At 38.3% G+C, this 21378-nt stretch overlaps 1 long non-coding RNA gene across 3 annotated transcripts in view; it reads right to left on the reverse strand.

Annotated features, from left to right (window-relative positions):
• Positions 1-10043: 10043 nt before the first annotated feature.
• LOC135296097 (uncharacterized) overlaps positions 10044-21378 on the reverse strand; it is a 37448-nt gene continuing 26113 nt past the window's right edge. For all 3 annotated transcript variants that reach the window (XR_010358143.1, XR_010358142.1, XR_010358141.1), the window contains one exon: positions 10044-20887. This is a non-coding gene — a long non-coding RNA (uncharacterized LOC135296097). The remainder of the gene's footprint in view (positions 20888-21378) is intronic.

Consider the following 21378-nt stretch of genomic DNA (forward strand, 5'->3'; position numbering starts at 1 on the left):
TATGGCCTATAGAATTTGGAAGGTGTTTCATTAGGTTTACATGGCAGGAGGACTGCCACTGCTTTGAAGCTCTAAGGCTTCAAAGGAATTTCTGGGGAAAACAGCTACACTTTAGAATAGCAAAAAATTTGTGGCTTATTTTTTGCTTTAGGAATAGGAAAAAGTACGGTGCACTGTTTAGTTTTGTCTTGTTGGGTAACTTTGCTGTGGCTGGAGTCCTCTTGAGAGCTCCTGAGAGTCAAAAAGAGACTGCTTTAGTGTTCAAATGGCTCCTGAGCTCCTGCCAGTCCCTGTTGTGGGGACTTGTGTCTCTCTTCTCCACCTGGCTGTGATGTCTGGAGGACTTTACATCCTCGATACCTCTAAGGTGTGTAGAAGTGGCTTAAGCAGGCAAAACAATTCACAAGTTACTGAGGGGAGGTGGAACTAGGACATACAAACCAGGTAAATGTTATTTCCTTGGAAGGGCCGAACACAAATCTCGAGGAGCAGCTGGGGCAGCTGGGATTCCTTAGCCTGGAGAAAAGGAGGCTCAGCAGGGACCCTGTAACAAGGGTGACTGTAAAAAGGGTTGGTCTCCTTTCCAAGGTAACATTACAAGGGGAAAGGGCTTCAACTTGTACCAGGGGAGATATAAGTTGGATATTGGAATTTTTTTTTTCACTGAAAGTGTTGGTAAGTCTGCCCAGGGAAGTGGAAGGGAGACGGTGCCCAGAGACATTTAAAAAATGTGTAGGTGTGACATGTAGGGACATAGTTTAGTGGTGGATTTGGCAGTGCTGGGTTAATGGCTGGCCTTGATGATCTTAGAGGACTTTTGCAACCTAAATGATTCTGTGATTTTAAAGCCAGTTGAATCAAGTACTTTTTCATTTCCAAACAGAAATTCTGAGTATGAGCACTAAAAGGAAATCTAACATTCCTTCTGCCCAGCTTAATCTCTGTCCTGATGCTATCTCACAGCCACTTCAAGCCAGGTGGAAATTAAGAGCGACCTTTCTCTTGCCCCTGCTGCTTTCCTTGCCTTGGGTCTACAGAGTTTTCTTTTGGGGTTTTTCTCAGAAAAAACACCACACTGCAGACTAAGAATGAGCTGATGATGGTTTTTTGCTCTACAAGCTATTTTACTTTGGTTTAAAAATGTCTCCTTTCATTTCTATAGTTACTCTGGTGATGGAAGTGAGAGTCTGGATAAAGATGTACCAGTTTCAGTGCTGTGTGTCTCACTGAACCCTGAATTCACTGGCTGCTGACAACTGATGGTGCCACTCCCCAAGTCCTCACCCCCTCCTCCAGGGTGTGCAAGGGGATTTTGATGAATTTGATGTAAAATACAGCCGAAGTACAGCCTTTCCCCACATCCCTGTGTAAGGCATTTTATCCCTGTGAAAGGTGTGCTGCTTCAATGTGACGCCACCTGAGGACGATCTCGGAGAGAATTTAGTTCTACCATGGCTCTGTGTGTATGTGATTTGAATACCATTTGAATGTACAACTACAGTACTGTACCATTTTTATGTTTTTACCTCAAGACAACTAGCGTAGATTCATTACATGAGGTAAAAGACAGAGCTTTTGCAGTGAAGACACATTCAGAGTTGAGTGACCTTTCCTGTTTTGTTTGCACAGAAAGTTTGTATCATCCCAGAACAGTTGTGTTTTCCACCTGGTGTTCTGTCTGTGCTGGAGAAAAGAGAAAGGTAATTCAACTTTGCTCTTGTTTTTTTGGTTTTGTTCTTTTTTTTTTTTTTTTTTTTTTTTGGCTAAATAAAAAAGCTAAGTTCTGTTTTCTGGCCTTTGCTTTTGTTTTACTGACTGTCTTTTCACAGCTGCTCTGTCATCCCATCTTTCCTTTCTTCTTGCTTCCCTCTCTCTGGATGATCTCTGTCCCTGCCGTGGCAGGAGGAGGGAGCAGCCACAGCTCTCACCCACGGGTCTGCAGCTCTGGGCTGTGTGGGTGCCTGTGCTGCCATGCAGGAACAGTGGGAACATTTTGGATGGTGTCACAGGGTGCAGGTGGGTTTCCTCTGCAAGCAGAGGCCTTGCCTAAAATCATGAGATAAATGACATTTCTCTGAAAGGAAGCACAGTCACCATCTTTCAGTTACATCATCTGATTTCAGTCTCATGGCTTGCAATGAAACTATAAATAACATTTACAATTTCTTTTGCTTCATTTGTATTTAAGAAATATATTTATTACATAAACTCTTCTTACTTTCTTGCAGTAATTCTACAGCTATGTTTGCCATAGCAGCTCCCCTGCTACATTACTGCAATTATAATAAATTATTGAAGCAGAAGCCTAAATATGTACCTAGCCTACTCTTTCAATTTTAATTCCAATTTAAATATTTTATATAGTTTTCCTATAGATTCTTCACTGATGGCTAGTAATTGCACCAACACAGAAAATATAGTTTTGTTTTGAAAGATGCTTTTGGAAGTTGTATCAGTATTGTTAATTATTCAAGGCAAACAAGTTAAGACTGTCTGTCTTCGCCATGTCAACAGGATAAAAGAGAAACATTGTTTGTATCTAGATGGGTATATTAAGCCCAGTCGTAAATTTGGTAGAGCAAGGAGGGAAGAGTTAGAGGCATGCCTGAGACACATTATGAACATCTGGTCTTCAATGCAGAGATGAGATTCTGCAGTTAGAGCTATTTTATTAACTGGTTTAATTTGAAGTAGGAATAAGAGCAAAAAAAATTTTGCTGCCACCCATACTCTTAGTCCTACCCCCCAGCTCTCCTAGTTTTCTGGTCAAACCATATTTCTGCATTCCTTTGATATGCCTTGTCCTTTTCTGTAAGAAGCTGGACTCAATCATCCTGATGGGTCCCTTCCAACTCAGTAAATTATGACTTATGCAACCACTAAAAATTACTAATTGTATGAAGGGCAATGATAGTGTCGTACCAGCAGATTATGTAAATCAGAGAGAGGGGTTTTTTGTGTCAATTTGGTATTAGTTTTCTTTTTTTTTTTTGATATTTTTTGTATTTTTTCATTTTAAGAACCTGTACCTGCTGAGTAATACATTTCATCAGCAGTTATCCAGGACAGAGGGTCAAATTCCATTGTAAGCTTCAGACAGGAAATGGCAGGTTTCTGTTTGCCTTTTCTCATCTATTGTTCTAGCAGCAAACTCCCAATAAGTTTGAAAAAGAAAAATGATCTTTTTTAATTGCCTTGTACTGAAGTATAAAATTAAGCTTTATATTAAAATTATTAAAATATGTAATGAAGAATGCAATTTTTATGAAGACATGAATTCAGAAAGTTGCCATACATTTTCTAGATGTAGCCTAATGAATAAAAATAATAATTTTGCTTAAATTTTGTTATCTGTCATAGGAATAACACATCTTAATAATATGAGTTTCTTTTTAATTAGCTAATGTTTTGTGTATAAATTAATGTTGGCCAAATAACAAACATAAGAATTATAACACCTCTCTTCATAGAAAACTGAGCACAAGAGTGAGGCACGTATTGAAGAAAGCATAGCTGTGATAGATCATTATCTGACAACTATTTTAATGACTATTTTAATGACTCGTTACCTAATTGCACATGAAAGTATTTTTAGTTGAACTCCTTGCTGGTATCATATCTCTTCATTTTACAATGCTTTCTTTACAAAATGCTATGGAAATTATAGGATTCAATTCCTATTCAGAGGGTTGGAAACAGCTTTGCAGTTTAGTGAAACTTCAAAACTTTTCTTATTTTGAAAGATTTTGCAAGTTGTGGCAAGATAAAGCTACAACTTTTTGAAGATGAGAGAGGGTATGAGATTGGAGTGCTCCAGTGAGGAACATGGACTGCAAGGGAACCAGACTCTTGACATGGGTCTTCTTAAGTGGACTGAAATTTCTGTGGCTGTTACAAGCACAAGGCTAGTCTCTTTCCTGTCTTCTGTCTCTGTCTGTCTGCCTCTCTCACTCTCTAATTTTAATCAGAAATTCTGTCCTGGAGCAAAGAAACCTTTATCAATGAAAGTTTCATCTGAACTTCAGTGAAAAGTTGCAATTTCAATACGCTGGCATTTTTGGCAGAGTTGACTAGCTCTACCTATGATTACATATATAAAATCAAGTATCCCCTGCAGTAAGGAGCTGAGTAATCACATAGTTGTTAGCTACGACTTTATTTTATTATATTTTGATGTATTACTTCCTAATAAATTGGAACTTTAAGTGATGTATTGCTTAATAAAACTCAAACCTGGAATTCAACACATCTGTGGGAAACGAGGCTATGGGTAATCTCCAAGCTAAAGCTACTGAGTTGGTGAGTTAAAGAAGAAAAGGATTCTGTGACAAAGGCAGTGTGATGTGATGGCAATACTGTGATGGCAATGTAACTTCTGTTCCTTTTCTGTTAGCACTTTGTACAAAATCATCCTTTAATGTTCAGTTCCAAAATTGGATAGCACATTTTCTGGGAGGGTTTTCATGCTCATCAATCATAAAGTTGACCTTAGCAACTGAAGTGCCCAGTCATTTGTTTACAGACAAGCTCAAAAAGGTATTACAATGCTTAGCTGTGAAAGCTACACCTCAGCTAGTGTGATATGTAAAATCCAAGATAAAATGGTTAAGGTGACATTAAGAAAAGTCTTTGATAGAATCAAAGGGAAGTGTTTCACCTCATTTGGGTACATAATTTTGTTGAAATTATGATGACAGAATCAAATTGTATCTTTTCGTTAATACTGTTATTTGTAATAAACCCTTTAATCCTGGGGAATAGCATTTTAAATTATTTTGATGAAGGATGTTATGAAAACTAAGCAGATGCTGCTCTTTCTCTACATGTTGTACATAACCTAGTTCAGAGGATGCTTAGGCCAATACTGTAGGAGGCTTTTTTGAAAATTACTTGCTCAGAGAGTCAATCTAGCTGCAGTCTTACACCAAAAAGATATTTAATACACTCCATTTTTGTTTTAATCCTCCCCTTTGTCTTTTATTTTCCCTATAAAATATCAGTCTTTAACAAGTAAATGCCATAGGGAAATCCCATACCAATACCATCTGTTTAAACATATACTGTACACTACTTTTAAAAATACATGCACTTGGAGGCAACATTTTGAAAGAAAGAGCTTTCTCTCTTACTGCACATTTTATTCACCACTGCTGTGTTTCCAGTGTAAAGACTGGATTTTCAAGAGAGCCACAGGTCTCCTTTATATAAATGATTTTTTTCAGTTCATCAAGAACAGAATTCCTGTGAAAATAAGTGAACACTTAAGTGGGTTTACATTTCAGTGTTCATAGATCCTAAAAGTCCTCCCCAGTGCAATGACCTTTGCCTAATAATTGCATAGCTTTGCAGTTTGCTTAACCTTATGTGCATTATAATAAATTGGAGCATATACTGCAGCCACAATCATAATAAACGTCATAAGCAAAATAAATTTCTCACAGCTTTCCCTGAAGTACCATTCACCTTTTTCCTTCAGACCCAAAAAAAGCACTTTCCCATCTCATCCAATCTTTCCAAACACAGAAGCTGCCAACAGAGAACTCTGGCTGCCAACTTTGCTGAGTTTCCTGGTGCCCCAGTTGCAATGGGTGATAGATCTCCACAGGCTTCCCAGGGAAATGTGATCATTTCTTGCCCAGCCTTGTGTTCTCAGCACCATCCAATTAACAGTGGACCCCGACCAGCAAGGGTATCCAGCAGTGAATATTATTGGGAACCCAACTGAGCACCTGCTGGTAAGGTTTCCCTGTTTCCCTCTGCACTCTAAATACTCTCATTGTTTATTCATAGAGTCAAAGATTAAAGCCAGAGAGGCCACTGTGATCATCTAACCTCTAATCAGAAACTTTTCAATTTTTTCAACCTTTTCCCTCACTTGCCAACATTAGATGTGGATGCAGAATGCAGTTTACAGTGACCCATTTAGAATTCCACCACAGCCCAGTCCTTCTGGACTTGCTCAGGTATCCTGGTTTCTTGTTCAGTAGTATCTGCTGTGAGTTTTGCAGGACTAGTGTCTGCTCTCCAGTCCAGTTTTGAGCCCTGTCCCAACACACTACCTCAGCTTTATCTCAGAGGGAAACTCAGTTGTTTAAGAGACATATAGATCCTTGTACCAGAACTCAGAATCAATGAACAACATTGAAATTTGTGTAAATTGTTCAGACTTATATATGAAAACTCACAAAGATTGGCATAATGAGTTTTTCAGTTAGCCTTTGTTCTCTCTATCCTCATTTTCTTGGCTGTGTTTTTGGTTTTTTCTAATTTCTATTTGGGTTTGGGATTTGGTTTTTTTTAGAACAATGTCACTGTCAGTATCAAAAGTGAAATGTAGTTTAGCTCAGTCTAGGTTTTCATAGTGATAAGTATCCACACTAGCTCAAGAGACAAAGCTGGAGGAGGAAACCTGTGAAAAATAATTAAATGGGTTTAAAATGAGCGCACTCTGCAGACCTCAGGATGGCAAAAAAGTTTTTAATGTGGCTAATTGCTACTGGAACAATGGGCTTTTACACATCTGGCACTTCTATTTGAATTCATTTGTATCTGGATGATTCTGAAATGGGACTGTTGGCAGTCTCTTGTATAGACGTATGTTGAAGTGCTATATTGTATGCTTAATTCTGGCAGGTTAAAGCCTGCCCTGCATGATTCCATATATCTGCTTAGATAGAGAGGATTTACTGATATGAGTATGAAATTTAAAAAAAAAAAGATACAGAATGTTCTTCATACCTTTTCTTTGTTGGTTGAGGTATCTGAAGGATAGAAAAGTCTTAACAGCTGATAGCAATCAAAGGAGTTCAGGAGTCATTCATGGAAAGGGGCCTTTACAGACAGCCCATGGGAAGGCACTGGTGGAACAGATGGAACAGGTGGAACCTGTGGCTTTTGGAAGACCCCAAGCCAGAGCAGATGGATGTCCCCTGAGAGAAACCACAGCCCATGGAGCGCCTGCACTGGGGTAGGCTCTTGGCAGGAACTGCAGCCTGTGAAGAGGAGCTCTCCCAGCAGCAGGTTTCCTGTCAGAATCTGTGGCCCATGGGGAGCCTACTCTGGAAAAATCCATTCCTGAAGCATTGCACTCAATGGAAACCACCCACACTGGAACAGTTCTTGAAGAACTGTAGCCCATGGGAAGGACCCATGTTAGAGATGTTCATGAAGAACTGTTTCCTATGGGAAGGACCCCACACTGGAGCAGAGGAAGAGTGCAAGGAGGAAGGACCTCAGAGGCGAATGTTATGATCTGACCACCGCTCTCATTCCCTATCCTTCCTTGGTGGAGGATTAGGAGAGTTCTGAATGAAACTGAGCCTGTTGAGGGGAGGGATAGAGTGGCTTGATGGGTACCAGGAGGCTAGCAAAGGTCAACCCACCACAATGAAAAAGGTGTTTTGAATGTAAAGAGAGCTACAAGAGCTGCAAGGGCAAAGTCAGGCTTGGTACCAAAATGGCAAAGCTGTCTTCATTTACCAAAGCACACCAAATAAGTAGCTGTGCTGCTCTATTCCAGGCTGCAGGTCCAGGTGGTGCAGCTTCAGGGGTGTGACTGACTGACACAGCCACAGAATTCAGGCCTTAGCAGGTGACATTTCTGCCAAACTCATGGCTCTCCCTGGATTTCTGAATCTCTTGGCAGAATTTTGACTAGTGATTAGCATATATAACTGGGAATCAGGTTACCTAGGGCCTTTATTTCTAGCTAGGGCATAGACCTGAAATGCCAATGGGTGGGTGAGGTGACCTTTAGTGAGACATCTCAGGTTGTTCTGTCTCTTTGCTGTAAAATAGAAAAAAATGTCAGTAGGGATGTAAAACATAATTCATGATTATTTGTAAAGCATTTACTGATCTGTAGAATACAAGTGTTCTACTTTTGAATAATTCTTTTCCTTGCCTTACATTAAAAGTGTGTTATTCTTGCCTTTATAATAAAAATGGAGATAAAACAAATACTACAGCAAGTGATAGTGAAAAACTTACTTCATACTCACCCAATGTTGCATTGCAATTTCTATGCATCTACTAGAACAAAGCAAATCCTTAAGAAGAGGAGGATACTACTTTTCTCCCTCTCTTGCCTTTCAAAAGATTTTTAAAGCTGTAATATAAAGGGATGCTATGTAATATCTTACCAAATCTTATCACAGAATTAAACACAAAAATGCTAATTGAAGCATATTAGCAATCTATAATGCTTCAAATATGAGGCTCTCTTGGAACATTGAAGCATAATTTTTAGTTTAGCAATCATCTAGTAGTATATGTTTTTTTCTTTGGCACTGTATCCCAATGTATTAATATTTTATTTGGTAACTTGATAATTTCACCATAACTATGTATAACTTCAAATATTATTAAAAACAATATTAAAAACAAGGTCTGACCAGGAAGCAGATAAACATTCTGGTGACAGCCTATTTTTGACGCCAAGGTGTTTTTAAATATTTTCTCACACAGAAATACTTTTTTGCTTTTTATGGGCAGGTATTTGTGGTGTAACACAAAGCTGTAACCCTTCTGCCACCTAAGTCAGAGGCTGAATCCATCTGACTTTGGGGCCTCTTCTTTCTTTCACTAAGTCCTAAAGAATGACCTGTCAGCAAAAATGTTGTCTTCTGCCATCACTTATTCTAGTTACAGTGGTATTTCTTTTCTCTCTACAATTTTGCATTGCTTGATGTGTAGTGGATCTTTTTGTCATCAGCAGATGGATAATGAATGGAGAAAGGTGCTGTGAGTAGTACTTGCAGAATTAAGTGTATGAATATCAAATACCTTTGATAAGCCACAAGGATAAGAGGTAAAGGGGTAAATCAAGAGATTTATTTCCTAGCTCTCCTTTCTTTTTCCTAGAACAATGAATAGAAAGATTAGTGTATTAGCCCCTAAGCTATTTTGTAGGTCAGACACAGCAAAAAGCTTATTCTTATGTACTTGTAGATAACCTACATGTAGTGGACTGTGACATTAGTGTGGAAAACTCAAGAAGAAGAACATAGGATCTTGGACAAATGTTAGGTTCTTCTTTTATATAAGATGGAAATTCACATGCTTAAAAACAATTGTCATAAAATATGCAGGTACTTGCTTACAAACTAGGCAAAACCCTCTGAGTGCCAAGCAGCATAGGTCTTTAATTTTAAACTGGCGTTATAACACCAGTAAAATAACTTTGTAAAAGCCAATTTAAATACAAGGCTTCAGTAAATATTCTGACTTTTCTGTGATTTTCTAGTCTGAGTTTCTTGTGGTACACTTATATTCATACATCTATCACTTCATTAACAAGTTTTTGTCTATAAATTGACCCTGACTGCTACTATAAAATATAGCTTAAATGAAGTGTGGCTTTGAGACCAGGAAGATTATTAAAATATTAAAGTATATACATTGAATCATATGAATATATTTCTTGTTAAAATTTCAAGAGTAAACACTTTTTGTCTGAAAGACAACCTTTAATGAACAAACTTGTGATCCAAAATGTACAAAGCTCCCTCTGGATCTGCTTTTTCACTGGCTTGCATTCTTTAGTCACTTATACATCTGAAAAAATGGATTTGAAATGGCATCATTTAACCTAGTAGCCTTTGACACTCATTTTACTTAAATAAAGACGAGTGGTTAAAGTACAAAACACAGGAGAGCTGCATCTTTTGTCTTTTCTCTGAAATATAAGCATGAGATGGTGGTAGAAATTAATATATTCTGTGTGTAACTAGCAAGCTCAATTCTTGGTGGGAAAGTGCAAAAATGAAATAAATTCCTTGTAAAACTGCAAAAAATAATGTCTCTGACTAAGCATTTATGTACTCAAAAGAAACACCCACAGGAAGTGCTGGAGATTGTTGCAAAAATATCCATGTGCCAGACTAGGGGATCACAGCGACTTTGTTAGGATTTTGCCCCTAGGTCCTTGTGCTTTTCATACTAATTGCCACTCCAATACAAAACTTGTAAAATTCTTTTATTGCACACTAGTGAACGAATAATCAGTGTCTTTTATTAGTATTTATGTTCATGAAAGAAAATTCTTAGTTATGTTTAAATACATTCATGTACATCCATAGACAAATTCTGTTTTTTACCATCCAAGTCTCAGTAAGCTACTCAGTGACTAAGTGCCATATAAGTTGCTCAAGATTTTGTGACCAGATGGTTCACAGGGCTGGTAATGGATTATAGTGCTTTCTAGCTCCAGATTGCCAGTTCAAATCTGGGTCAGGTTGACACTGTCTGAAAATTATTACTGTTTGGTGGCTTATGTGAAATAAGTTGAAGACCTCGATACACTTCCTGAAGGCTGGGTTAATATAACACAAATATCACCAGACGATTGTTGGTTTCAAGGCAGAAGTGGAAGCATACTGAATTCAGTGGAAAAACTTCCATTGATTTTGATGGGTATTGAATTAGTTTTTAATTATGGAGAATGACTCCTTTGTGCTCTCAGAAGTGGTTATTTACAAGGGGCAGAAGGATGCCCATTATCTGCTCCTGGGAGACGAGTGGTGCTACCAGCTAGCATGAGCCAAGAGATTCTTATCTGTCCTTGCACTCGTGGAGGATGGGCCCAGTCCTGACTGAAACACACTAATCTTCCTGAATTTAGATAAGAGTGGGTATATTCTGGCAGAGTGATAGAGAGTCAAAACCTCTCTGGAAGTTTACATTATCATTCTCTTGTTAGACTTGATGCTGATCAATAGGTCACGCAAATGGGTTCTATATTTTTTGCAGATCACCTGCCCTCACCTAAGGATATTTTTGGTTTTGTTTGAAGAGCAGAAGTCATTTGAATTCCACAGAGAATTACCTGGCTTCAGTCTAAAGTGCCTTTTGTCACCATACAGGTTCCATTAGTGCAGCAATGAATGAGAATTGGCATGATCCTTGGGGATAAGTGCCATCATAGGGAAGAAATATTAGATATTAAAAACCCTTTCGTTTAACTGACTGGGAATTTAAACCAGACAGGTTATCATGGGAAATGAGACACAGTATTATTACAGTAGTTGATTAGCCAGTGGATCAAACCAGTAGGAAAAATGGAGGAATTGCCATTTCTATCACATCAAGTTCAGATACATGTTCAGAAGACACACATTAATCAGATGTGCCACTGGACTATGTCCAATAACACTGTTTGCATTGTGACAGTAATGTAGTATTATTGCCATGGGAACCACAAAAAGAAATCTACACTGCTAGTGTAGTGAACTACATATATTTACCCCTGCCTTCTGCTCTCTGTTGAGCTTGGGTTTTAGTGCTACTCCAGAGACACTCAAGTACAACTCTGGTTGTATACTTTCTGTACACCTTAAATTAAATTAATTCAAATTTCAAAATCAGCTCTTGGCTATACAGCTCAGAACAAAATGTCTGACTCATTTGATATCCTTCTATGATAAGATCACCTTTTAAGTGAATGAAGGAAGATGTTGGATGTAGTTTTTCTGGATTTTGTTAAAGCTTTGGATACTGTCCCTCACAGAACCCTTCTGCACAAGTTTTCTATCTGTAAAACAGGCACGTACATGGTGCTATGGGTAGGGAACTGGCTGTAGAGCAGGGCTTAAATGGTGCAGTGTTGCACTCAGATGGTGACTGGTGACCAGCAGTGCTCCTCAGGGTTCAATTCCAGAACCCGTTCTGTTCCATACTTTTATTATGATCCAGTTGAATGCACAATTAGAAAATTTGCTGATGATACCAAACTGTGAGATACTGTTGACTCTCTCAAGGAATGAGGAGCCTTGTGGAGAGATCTAAAGAGACTGAAGCACTGTAGAAACATTAATGCCACTTAACAAGAAAAAAATGCCAGATTCTGCACCTGGTATGGAATAACACCAGACACAAGTATAATCTGAGGGAGGAGAGGCTGGAGAGCAGCCCTGCAGGAAGGCATCTGGGGTGCTGGTGACAGGAGGCTCCGTGTGAGCCAGCAGTGGCCAGCAGCCAGGAGGGCAAAGCCCATCCTGGGATCACCAAACCCAGCATCGCCAGCTGGTCAAAAGAGGTGATTGTCCTGCTGTGTTCAGAGCTGGTGCAGCCTCACCTTCAGCATGGGTGGAGTTCTGGGCCCCACCAACTTCAGGATGGGAAGGTCCTTGGATGCATCTCCAGAGGATAACAAAGCTGGTGAAAGGGCTGGAAGGAGTGTCCTGTAGGGAGTGGCTGAGAACCCTTTTTTGTCTCCTTTGGACAGAAGGCAGCGGAGAGATCTCAATGCCTTTACAGCTTCCTGGGGAAAGAGACTAGTGGGGGGATTGTTGAGCTCTTCTCCTGGTATCCAATGACAGGATATGTGGAATTGGTTCAAAGCTGCATGAGGGGAGGTTGAGATTTAACATTAGGAGGTATTTCTTTACCGCAAGTGTGGGAAAACATTGGAACCAACTTCCTAGAGAGGAGCTTGTCAGTGTTAAAAAGGAATTTGGACTATGCCCTTAATAATATGCTTTTACTCTTAGCCCTGATCTGCCCTGAAGTGGCATCACAGTTGGACTAAATTATTGCTATGGATCCCCTCCAACTGGAGCTATCCTATCCTATCCTATCCTATCCTATCCTATCCTATCCTATCCTATCCTATCCTATCCTATCCTATCCATCTCTCCTAGTCAATAAAACTATACTTTCTCTTAAAATCATCCCTTTTGTTTCTTCTTTATCAAAGCTCTTATGCTTTTATATTTAGTCAGATGCTGGTGGTTTGAGGATTTTACATTCTAGGTACATATTCTGAATGAAGTTTCAGTTTTGCTGTTGAATTACTCTGTTTTAGATCCCTTCATTTTTTACCTGCCTAATTTTTAGCTTAGAGGAAAATAAAAAATCTGTCAATTTTATTGTTGATAATAAATGGTAATAATTGATACTTTCAAAAAGTATTTTTCCAGGAGGAGAACAAAGAAAACATATTTTGGAACTGGGCCATGAACAGAGTCAGCAAAGAGAAAACAGACAAAAATATTTTCATTGTAGATGAGGCAGTATGGGTGTTCAATTTAGTCTTGAGATTAAGAGAAAGACAATCCCCAAACACAATTTGTATGGAGCAAAAAACCTGAAAGAACTAAATCAAAGAAAATGTATGGTCTTTGTCCAGGCTTTACTGTCTCAAATAGGAAAGCAGAAGTGTCTTAAATGTAGGGCATACTGTTATAGTATGTTGTATATTATCAAGAGGTGAAATCACATAACAGAAAATTCACATCTTCATTGGGGTATCATCAAGCAGGTGAAGAGGGGTGAGAGGCAGTTCCAAATTCAACACCAAACATATGGATGAAAGATTATGTTCCCATTACCAGAAGACATCAGACATCAAGCCTGCACTTGAGCTGTGATATAAATTTGGATATAATTTAGAACATGTATTATTTTGGTTCTTTCTCTGTATTATTTAGCAATGCATAAGTGATGATAGTGCGTAAAGAGGATCATAAAATCATAGAATTATTTGAGTCAGAGGAAACCTTAAAGGTTGTAATCTACTTCCAATCCTTCTGCTATGGACAGGGACAGCTTTCATTAAACAGGTTGATCAGACCGCTGTCCAACCTGACTTTAAGTAATTTCAGACTTGTGGCATCCACAGCTTTTCTAGACATATGATTATGTATTTTCTGTTAAACATAACTAGGTTTAAATGAAGAGGATTTAGAGCATTTTAGCTGTCTTCTTTCCATGGGTATTACTATAGTATTGTCTATCAAAAAGTTTAGGGTGTCTGAATTATGCATTAAAGGAATTTGTAAGAGTTTTTAGATTTACACATGAGCTTAGGGAAGTCTGTTGTTCAGATTCCCAAAATGTTTCAGTGTCCTGTATTTAACTTCAGATGTAAATGTATTATGTTTGTATGTATATATTTTTATATATAAAATACGCTATATGACATGCCATTTTCTTTGGGAAGCAATTACATTCTCATTTAGCCATATCATTTAGAATAGATTTGCATAAGAAAATAATTTAAATGTGACATGATATTGTTTGATGAAATCTCACTAAAAATTCTCCTCCTTTGCATTAATTATCTTTTCTGTGGTACTCTCCCTCCTCCCTCCTTCAACTGTGCCGGTAACTTTTAAGTTTGTTAATTGGCAGGTGTGATGAGTGAGAACACAGGATCTGTGTTGAATGATTACAAGTCCTGGGTATTTCCCTTGAAGATACACACCTTTTCCCATATGCCTGTGTCATTCCTGTTTACACAATCAACAGCTGACAGAGTCTAATTGCTTACTGAGAGATACTAAAAGTCTTGCTGATGTCATGGATTCATACTGTATTTTTCAGAATTTGCCTGACCTATAAAGGAGGAGAAGAGACTTCATAATGTCTTCCTGAGATAAATCAAGGTACCAACAAGGAACGATTGCCAATACAAACCCACCAAACTGGTTTTTTTGGGGTGGGCAAACACTGTAGCTGAGTGATAAGGAGAATGCTATGCTACAGTAGAAGTTTTTTGCTTGTAACATGAGAAATACAGGATAGCTAATAATTTACCAACATATATTTGAGTTGGTTAAATTATTTGCGGAGCTTTGCTTCTAATTATTGATTCACTTTATCTGGCCATAAGTCTTCTTTTCCCAACTCTCTGCCCATTTGTTTTTTCTTATTTTTTCCATTGCTTTTTGTATGATTGCATTTAACATGGAATCATGGTTAGAGCCATGCTGAATAAGCAGATATGTGAGTAATTTAAAACAGGAGGGTCATGTGAATTAAACACTAAACTATATTGGACATATATTTTAGCTATGTTTGTATCTATTCATGCAGACAGTGAAAACCTGATCAAATGAAAACTTCCATCAAAGCAAAACCTCTTTGAGCATCAAGTGAGCACAAGTACAATAAGACAACCATAGACTGTAGCAATCAGTGCTCTGGATCAGTGCTCTGGATTATAATGAAGTAAGACCTTGCTGACCATTCTGCATGGTAGCTCTCTCTTCTTTACACAAAGTGTGCACAGAACAAGAGAAAAGCAGCTCAGAATTCTTTTGTTTTAACTCATAGAAGGACAAATAAAAAGTCAATCACGGATATCCCTATGAAGACAGTACAGCTTCTGTAAACATTATTTTACCATAATTATTCTCTGTCTGGGCTTTCTGCTTTAGTTTTAGACACCATCCCATATTAGAACTGAATTATATTTCAGGTGTTTCATAATGGTCTGTTTCACAGTTTTGTGTGAAAAGTTACCTCTGTGTAGGTGTCAGAATTCCCTAATAATTCAGACATATTCAAAATTTCATGTATTCTAAATTTAGCTAAAGAAAAATTACTGTCAAAAAGCCCTATTCAGTAGAATAGTCCCTCATGTAATATAGCCTTACCCTCTATATGATAATTTCTGGAAAAACAAGACCTTTCAGTGAATGAAAAAAGATCCTTCTGGTTTTCATTCCTGCTTAAGGAAGATAAGAATTAGAAGAAAAACAGTCATTTGGAGAGTGAAAACAGAATTTTGTAAACAGACATGTCAGCTTAACAGTACTGCTACCTAAATGGGAAATGTATGTGATATACGTACACAAAAAACCTCAGGTAAATATTGACTTTTCCTGCCAGACCTAGAAGATGGTTGAAAGTCACATAAGTGCAGATCGGATGATGCTGAGTCAAACTTATTCAGCCCTGTCCTTGACTGTATTTATGCTGTTTCTGGTTGTTTGAATATGGCCAGTTCCACATTGTGCCATGCATAGTCAAGTGCTCTCAAGTTCTACCTCAAGAAGATGGATTTTGTCTACAGCATCAGATTTATGTGCTTAATTGCTCTCTGGAATTGCCTCCATTCATTTTGAAGATACAGGTTCTGGTTTTGATGATGGAAGTGTCTTGGATTAACTGGCAGTGTCTTAGACCTTGAGCAGAATAGATCAGAATTTATTATATGTAATGATCAGAAATTTGCTAACTTCTTCTGAAAGTACAACATTCATTACTTTGGCTTTATGAAACTCCACAGGCAGCTAGTAATTAAGACCCTCACCAAGCTCAGGACTGATATGTGGGTTGAAGACAAGGCTGGCTTCTAGACATATCCTCATGTATTTATTTTTATTTACATGTAAGAGGAAGAGGCACAAACAGATGTGCAGGAAGCAGCCTGGCGATGACTATGAGAAAGGCTGATAGAAAGTCTCTTGGAGCTGCCCATTGCCTCTTGTCCTGTTGCTGGGCACCGCGGAGCAGATCTTGGCTCCCTTGTCTGACACCTCCCTTAAGATACTGACAGACACTGATCTTATTCCCTCTCAGTTGCCTCTTTTTGAGGCTGAACAGGCCCAGATCCCTCAGCCTTTCCCCATAAGAGTCCAGTCCCTTAATTATCTTTGTAGCCTTCATTGGACCTGCTCCAGCATCTTTGTATCATTCTGAGGAGCCCAAAACTGGGCAATCCAGGCATGGCTCCCCTAGGGCTGGGTAGAGTGGCAGGATCACATCCCTCAACCTGCTGACAATGCTCTTCCTAGAACCACTGGGTTATTTTGGCAAATATTTACTTCTCAGTAGCTCAGTTCCACCTCTGTAAAACAAGCATGGAAATGTCAATCTGGTCAATGCAGGGTTGCACAAAGTGTCAGGGATGCTGCAGCCCTAGGATGACAGGAGTGAAAGCATGAGCCATCTTGGAAATGTCCATAAAGGACAGGGTGGTTATAGCTTCTGTATGAGAGCTCCACAATACCTAACTTCAGCAATCTTATTTAGACACTATGGTTAGATATTGGAACCCCTGTATTCTATACCTAGCTGGTGGAGGAAAAAACTGCCTCCAAAGGGCAGTTAAGAACATAACATTAATGAAGTTCACATCCTGAATTGTCATTGGAAAAGTTGTTAATTACACATAAATGCTATTAAAATAACTTGTGAAGATGTGTGCACTTTGCATCATGTACATCAATATGCTACAAGGGTTTCCATACAGTGTGGCTGCTACACTAGTCTTGCTTCTTCTCCAATGACTACCTTAGATTTGACACTAATAAGCGGTTTGTATGGCTTGCAAAAAAAGAAGGAACATTTTTAACTACAGAGTTTTCCCCAGCCATTTGGATTGGTCATGAAATTTTATATTGCTTCAGTTGATAACATCAAAAATATTCACATTAACCTAAATACGATAAATATCAGGAAAACACAAGGAACTGGAAAAAATATTTTTAGCACAGCAGCATTTTGGGGCTCCCTGAGTTCCATTATGTATTTTCTGAAGTATGGCATCTAAATTTCTTGCACTTGTTCAGGGCTTTTAGAAGCCTTTGGTGATACGTGAGGGATTTCTGTACACAGCTAACATGAACACTGAAGGAAGAATAGACCCCTTTAGTTCCCTTCTGTCTCTGTAAATCTTCAGAGGTTCTGGGCTGCTTTTTGATATTCTTCAGAAACATAGCTGGAATATGGTTGAGAATTTCAGTGTGATAATCCCATGTTGCTAGTGATATTATAAGTAATATTAAATGTCAAAAATAACAAAAGACAGACTGTCTTTGTTTTTTTTCCCATTCCAGTCAAAGAAATAGTTATTCAAGTTATTCAAAACAGCAGCACATTTCACAGATTGTGGTAGAAATCTAACTTCAGTGCTTTTTAATTTTTCTCTTTTTTTTTTTTTTTTGCATGCAGTCAGACTTAGTTGATTTGTACTTATTTTATACATATGTCAGGGTCACCAAAGGAAGTAAGTGCTAACCTATCTCATAGCATGTGACTTGACAGAAAATATTATAGGTCACAGAATCCAAAGCTACTGGCCACCAACTGTGTTGCATTTATTATTGGGAAGCCTCATATGAAAGCTGCCATTCTGACAAAGTCTGTGCACAGAGACCCAGTAGTAGCTGTCACTCTAGGAGAAGTCAATTTCTATTGAAACTACAGAAAATACAAATAACAAACATGTTTCTGGACTGCCAAATAACAGCCTAGTTAGGGCACTTTATAAAGTATTCTTATCCACATTGAGTTGGGATGAAATTCTGTGATGTGACAAAGAGTTTATGAGCCATATGGGGCTTTGATCTTTTTTATTTTATTTTTTAAATGAACACAGACTTATTTGCATTGGTAGTGGGTGAGAAGGTTGGAACAAGAGTAAAAGCTAGCCAAAAAGGCATTAGCAAGGCAGCTGAGCAATGATGGAGTTATGGCTGTTTTGAACTTTGCACTTTTGGAAGGTTATTCAACTGCCTTCACAATTAAAAATCTAGCAAAATGTAGGCAGAGGATAGATGAGAAGTTGGGTATAAGAAGAAGGTGATGAAATAAAGATCAGATCTTGTTTATGTTGTGTCTAAAATTGAGTTCATAGTTCATCATTTTCTTATTTCCTGGTCTACTTTGATATGTAATGAACCCCATGTCTTTTCAGAGTGCTGCTAAAAGCATCCTGGCATGGCTTCCTAGTAGATTTTTTTTTTTCAGGGCTCTGCAAGCCCTGATTTTGGATACAAAAGCAGGGGGTCTGGCAAGTGCTAAGATCTAAAGTTGAACCAAGCATCCCTTTTCCATCAAAAAATATTATTAACCAGAAAATTATTTAAAACAAAAATATTTATGAATTCTGTTAGATTTGACAAGCCCTTAGAGATAACCAAAACAACAACAGCAAAAAGGAAAATTTCTCTTCCAAAAATCTGTGTTATTTCAGTCTTCTCAAAAGAAACCATCTTAATTTTGCCAAATGAGAGATTGTAATATTTTCCTTAGAAACAAATTTTTAGAAAGGTTTTGTAAAATATCACATAAACCAAAATATTTTGGCTGACCCACTTTCTCCTCTGGCCTCTTGAGCAAATTGACAATGTTTATTTCAAGAAAATCCAGGGTGGGATTTTTTATTTTTCTTTTCTTTTTTTTTCTCCTTCCCAACCTTTAAGTTTTGAGCAGTGTTAAATCAACTTTGATATATGTAGCTCTGCAATAAGACACCTCATAAACACTTCCTGCTCTCAGTGTTTTATAATGGCTTTCCTGTTTTAGTGCTAGCAACTTGACCCCTTGCAGTTTGCAGTAACAGGATTAATTTTTCAGTTTAGGGCAATAGGGACTTGTGTGACATGGCTTAAGCTATAATCATATCCACCAATGAGCCTGCAGGTCTGTAAAAGCACATTTGTCTAGGGACTGGATATAAGCTGCAAATATCTAGAGCACAAATATATTGTTGCCATGAAGACCCTAACCCAAATCCCAAAACAGTGTATTTATTCCACTTACCACTGTTTTGGTATTTAACTGCAATATTTTCTAGATGCTTGTCTGCTGTTCTCCACTACTATATCTGTTCACCTCAAGTGGCTGAAGAGATTAATTTTTCCATTTCAGATGAAGGCCTAGTCTAGTCAACAACTTTGTAGATGATTTTTGAGTTAATGAAGTATAGCAAGCACTGTTGGCCTTTCTTTCTGAGCAAGTGAGTGTCAGGACTGTGGAAAGAGGCTGGCTAGCAGGTGCCTTGGGACTAGGAGTGACAAGGATGCTGGTGAAGTATTCATGCTTGGGACTGCTATCAAGAACTGATCACAGCTGCACAGGGATTTGAAGAGCAAAAATGGGATCACAGTATTGAATCAATGAATCACTCCAGAATCTGAAACCTTTCAGTCAGCCTGACCCAGAGGAGTTCTTGAGTTCCACTATGTCTCTTAATGTTGTTGGGAGAGGTTTGATGTTCTTGATAGCCTTGCGTGAGGTCTCCTTTACAAGTTATTAAACTAGTTGCAAGTCCTTCCAGTGAAACATTTGCACAACATCTGTAGTATTTTGTCCTGCTAATAGAGATTACCCTGCAGGTGGTAAAATTTTGTACTTTAAATGGTTGAGCTGGTTTAAGTCATGGGTTGCTTTTGGCTGAAGACTTCCAACAAATGTGTTTAATTCAGTATAGGCACTATAAGTTCACATGGTAGGGTCAAAACTGTCCATCTCTCTCTCTTAAACAATGGTGATCTAAATATAGTAAATTTTAAACATCTGTCTTCTTCATGTAAGAAGTGTGTTTCAAAACTCCATTGTGTGTAGTAGTTGGACAGGACATAAAGGAATTTACTGGTATATGAGACTGGATTTCTGAATTGTATCCCTGACATCTTTGTGCTGATATCATTAGGAACTGGCTGGGCTGTTTCCTGGTATCATGCATATGCATAGAAACAGACCTGAGGTACAAAGGTGTAATGTTTTGTGTTAAATTTATATGTGACATTAATGTGCCAACCAATAAGAGTGCTATTAACTTTATCTGAGTGCAGTCAAGGAAGGACATGGATGTAAAATTTTGTAAAATTTGTATTCCAGAGGTCACTTGATCCATCCAACTTCCTTTTTTTCTCTGTATTCATGGGATTCAGGCTTTTCTGACCCCCTCTTCTGCTCATCCTGCATCTCAGGGAGGTCATAGTTATAGCAAAAGCTGCTGCAGTGAATTGCTGCTGAGAGAGTTTCCTGGCTGCAGTGCTGTTGAGAGGATGCTCTGTGCTGCCATCAGTAGTTTTCCATATGTGGAAAGTCTTCTGATGTGGAGCTAGCTTAGGTGTTCTTGCACTTTGCTGGGTATTGCTCAGGCAGAATTATGAACTGGGTATCAAGGTTTAGCATTCCTACCACCTTGCTTTGCCAGGACTGAATCTGAGTGCTTGAAGATAGTGACTTCTTTTGGTATAGTCACAAATGCAAGCAGGATGTCCCCTAAGAATATGAAATATTTAGTGATAGTAATACAAAAGGTGTGGATGGCTTATGCAACAGCCCTACCCCAAATTAATATTGCACATGTATAATGAATCTCCTCTTCTGCTTTTCTCTCCAACGAAGCTATGAGTATCTTGAATTTCTAGAAAAAAAAAAAAAGTAAAAAAATCCCTGGTCAACCCAGTGGTGCTCAAATAAATCTTTCTTTATCCTTTAAGCTATCAAGTTCCAGCTGTTCCCAGAGTTCACTGATGTGTCAGGAAGGAATTGCTTTAATACTTTCAAAAAGAAATATTTGCTCATACAGACTGTTAAGCTTTGACTGTTGTTCAGGGGACATCATCTCTCTGCCACCACTGGCTGTTTCTCTAGCTCTTAAGCAGTTCACTTTACTGCCCACCAAGAGCCATCCTCTCCCAGCCAAAAGGGTCATGTGTGATTTTCACATTCAGCACCCTCACTGCCAAAGTCGGATCATACCCTCATGACCCATATAAAATCTGTTATCAATTTCCTCCTGTTATGAAATATAAATTATTAATAAACCTTAGGAGTCTGTTACACCAACTATTTAAAGTAATGAATTTTTTTCCCCTTAAACAGTAGAAACAAAGACATTTCAGTGATTGTTTT

The sequence above is a fragment of the Passer domesticus genome, chromosome 3, assembly GCF_036417665.1.
Source record: "Passer domesticus isolate bPasDom1 chromosome 3, bPasDom1.hap1, whole genome shotgun sequence".
In the NCBI taxonomy this organism is placed as follows: Eukaryota; Metazoa; Chordata; class Aves; order Passeriformes; family Passeridae; genus Passer; species Passer domesticus.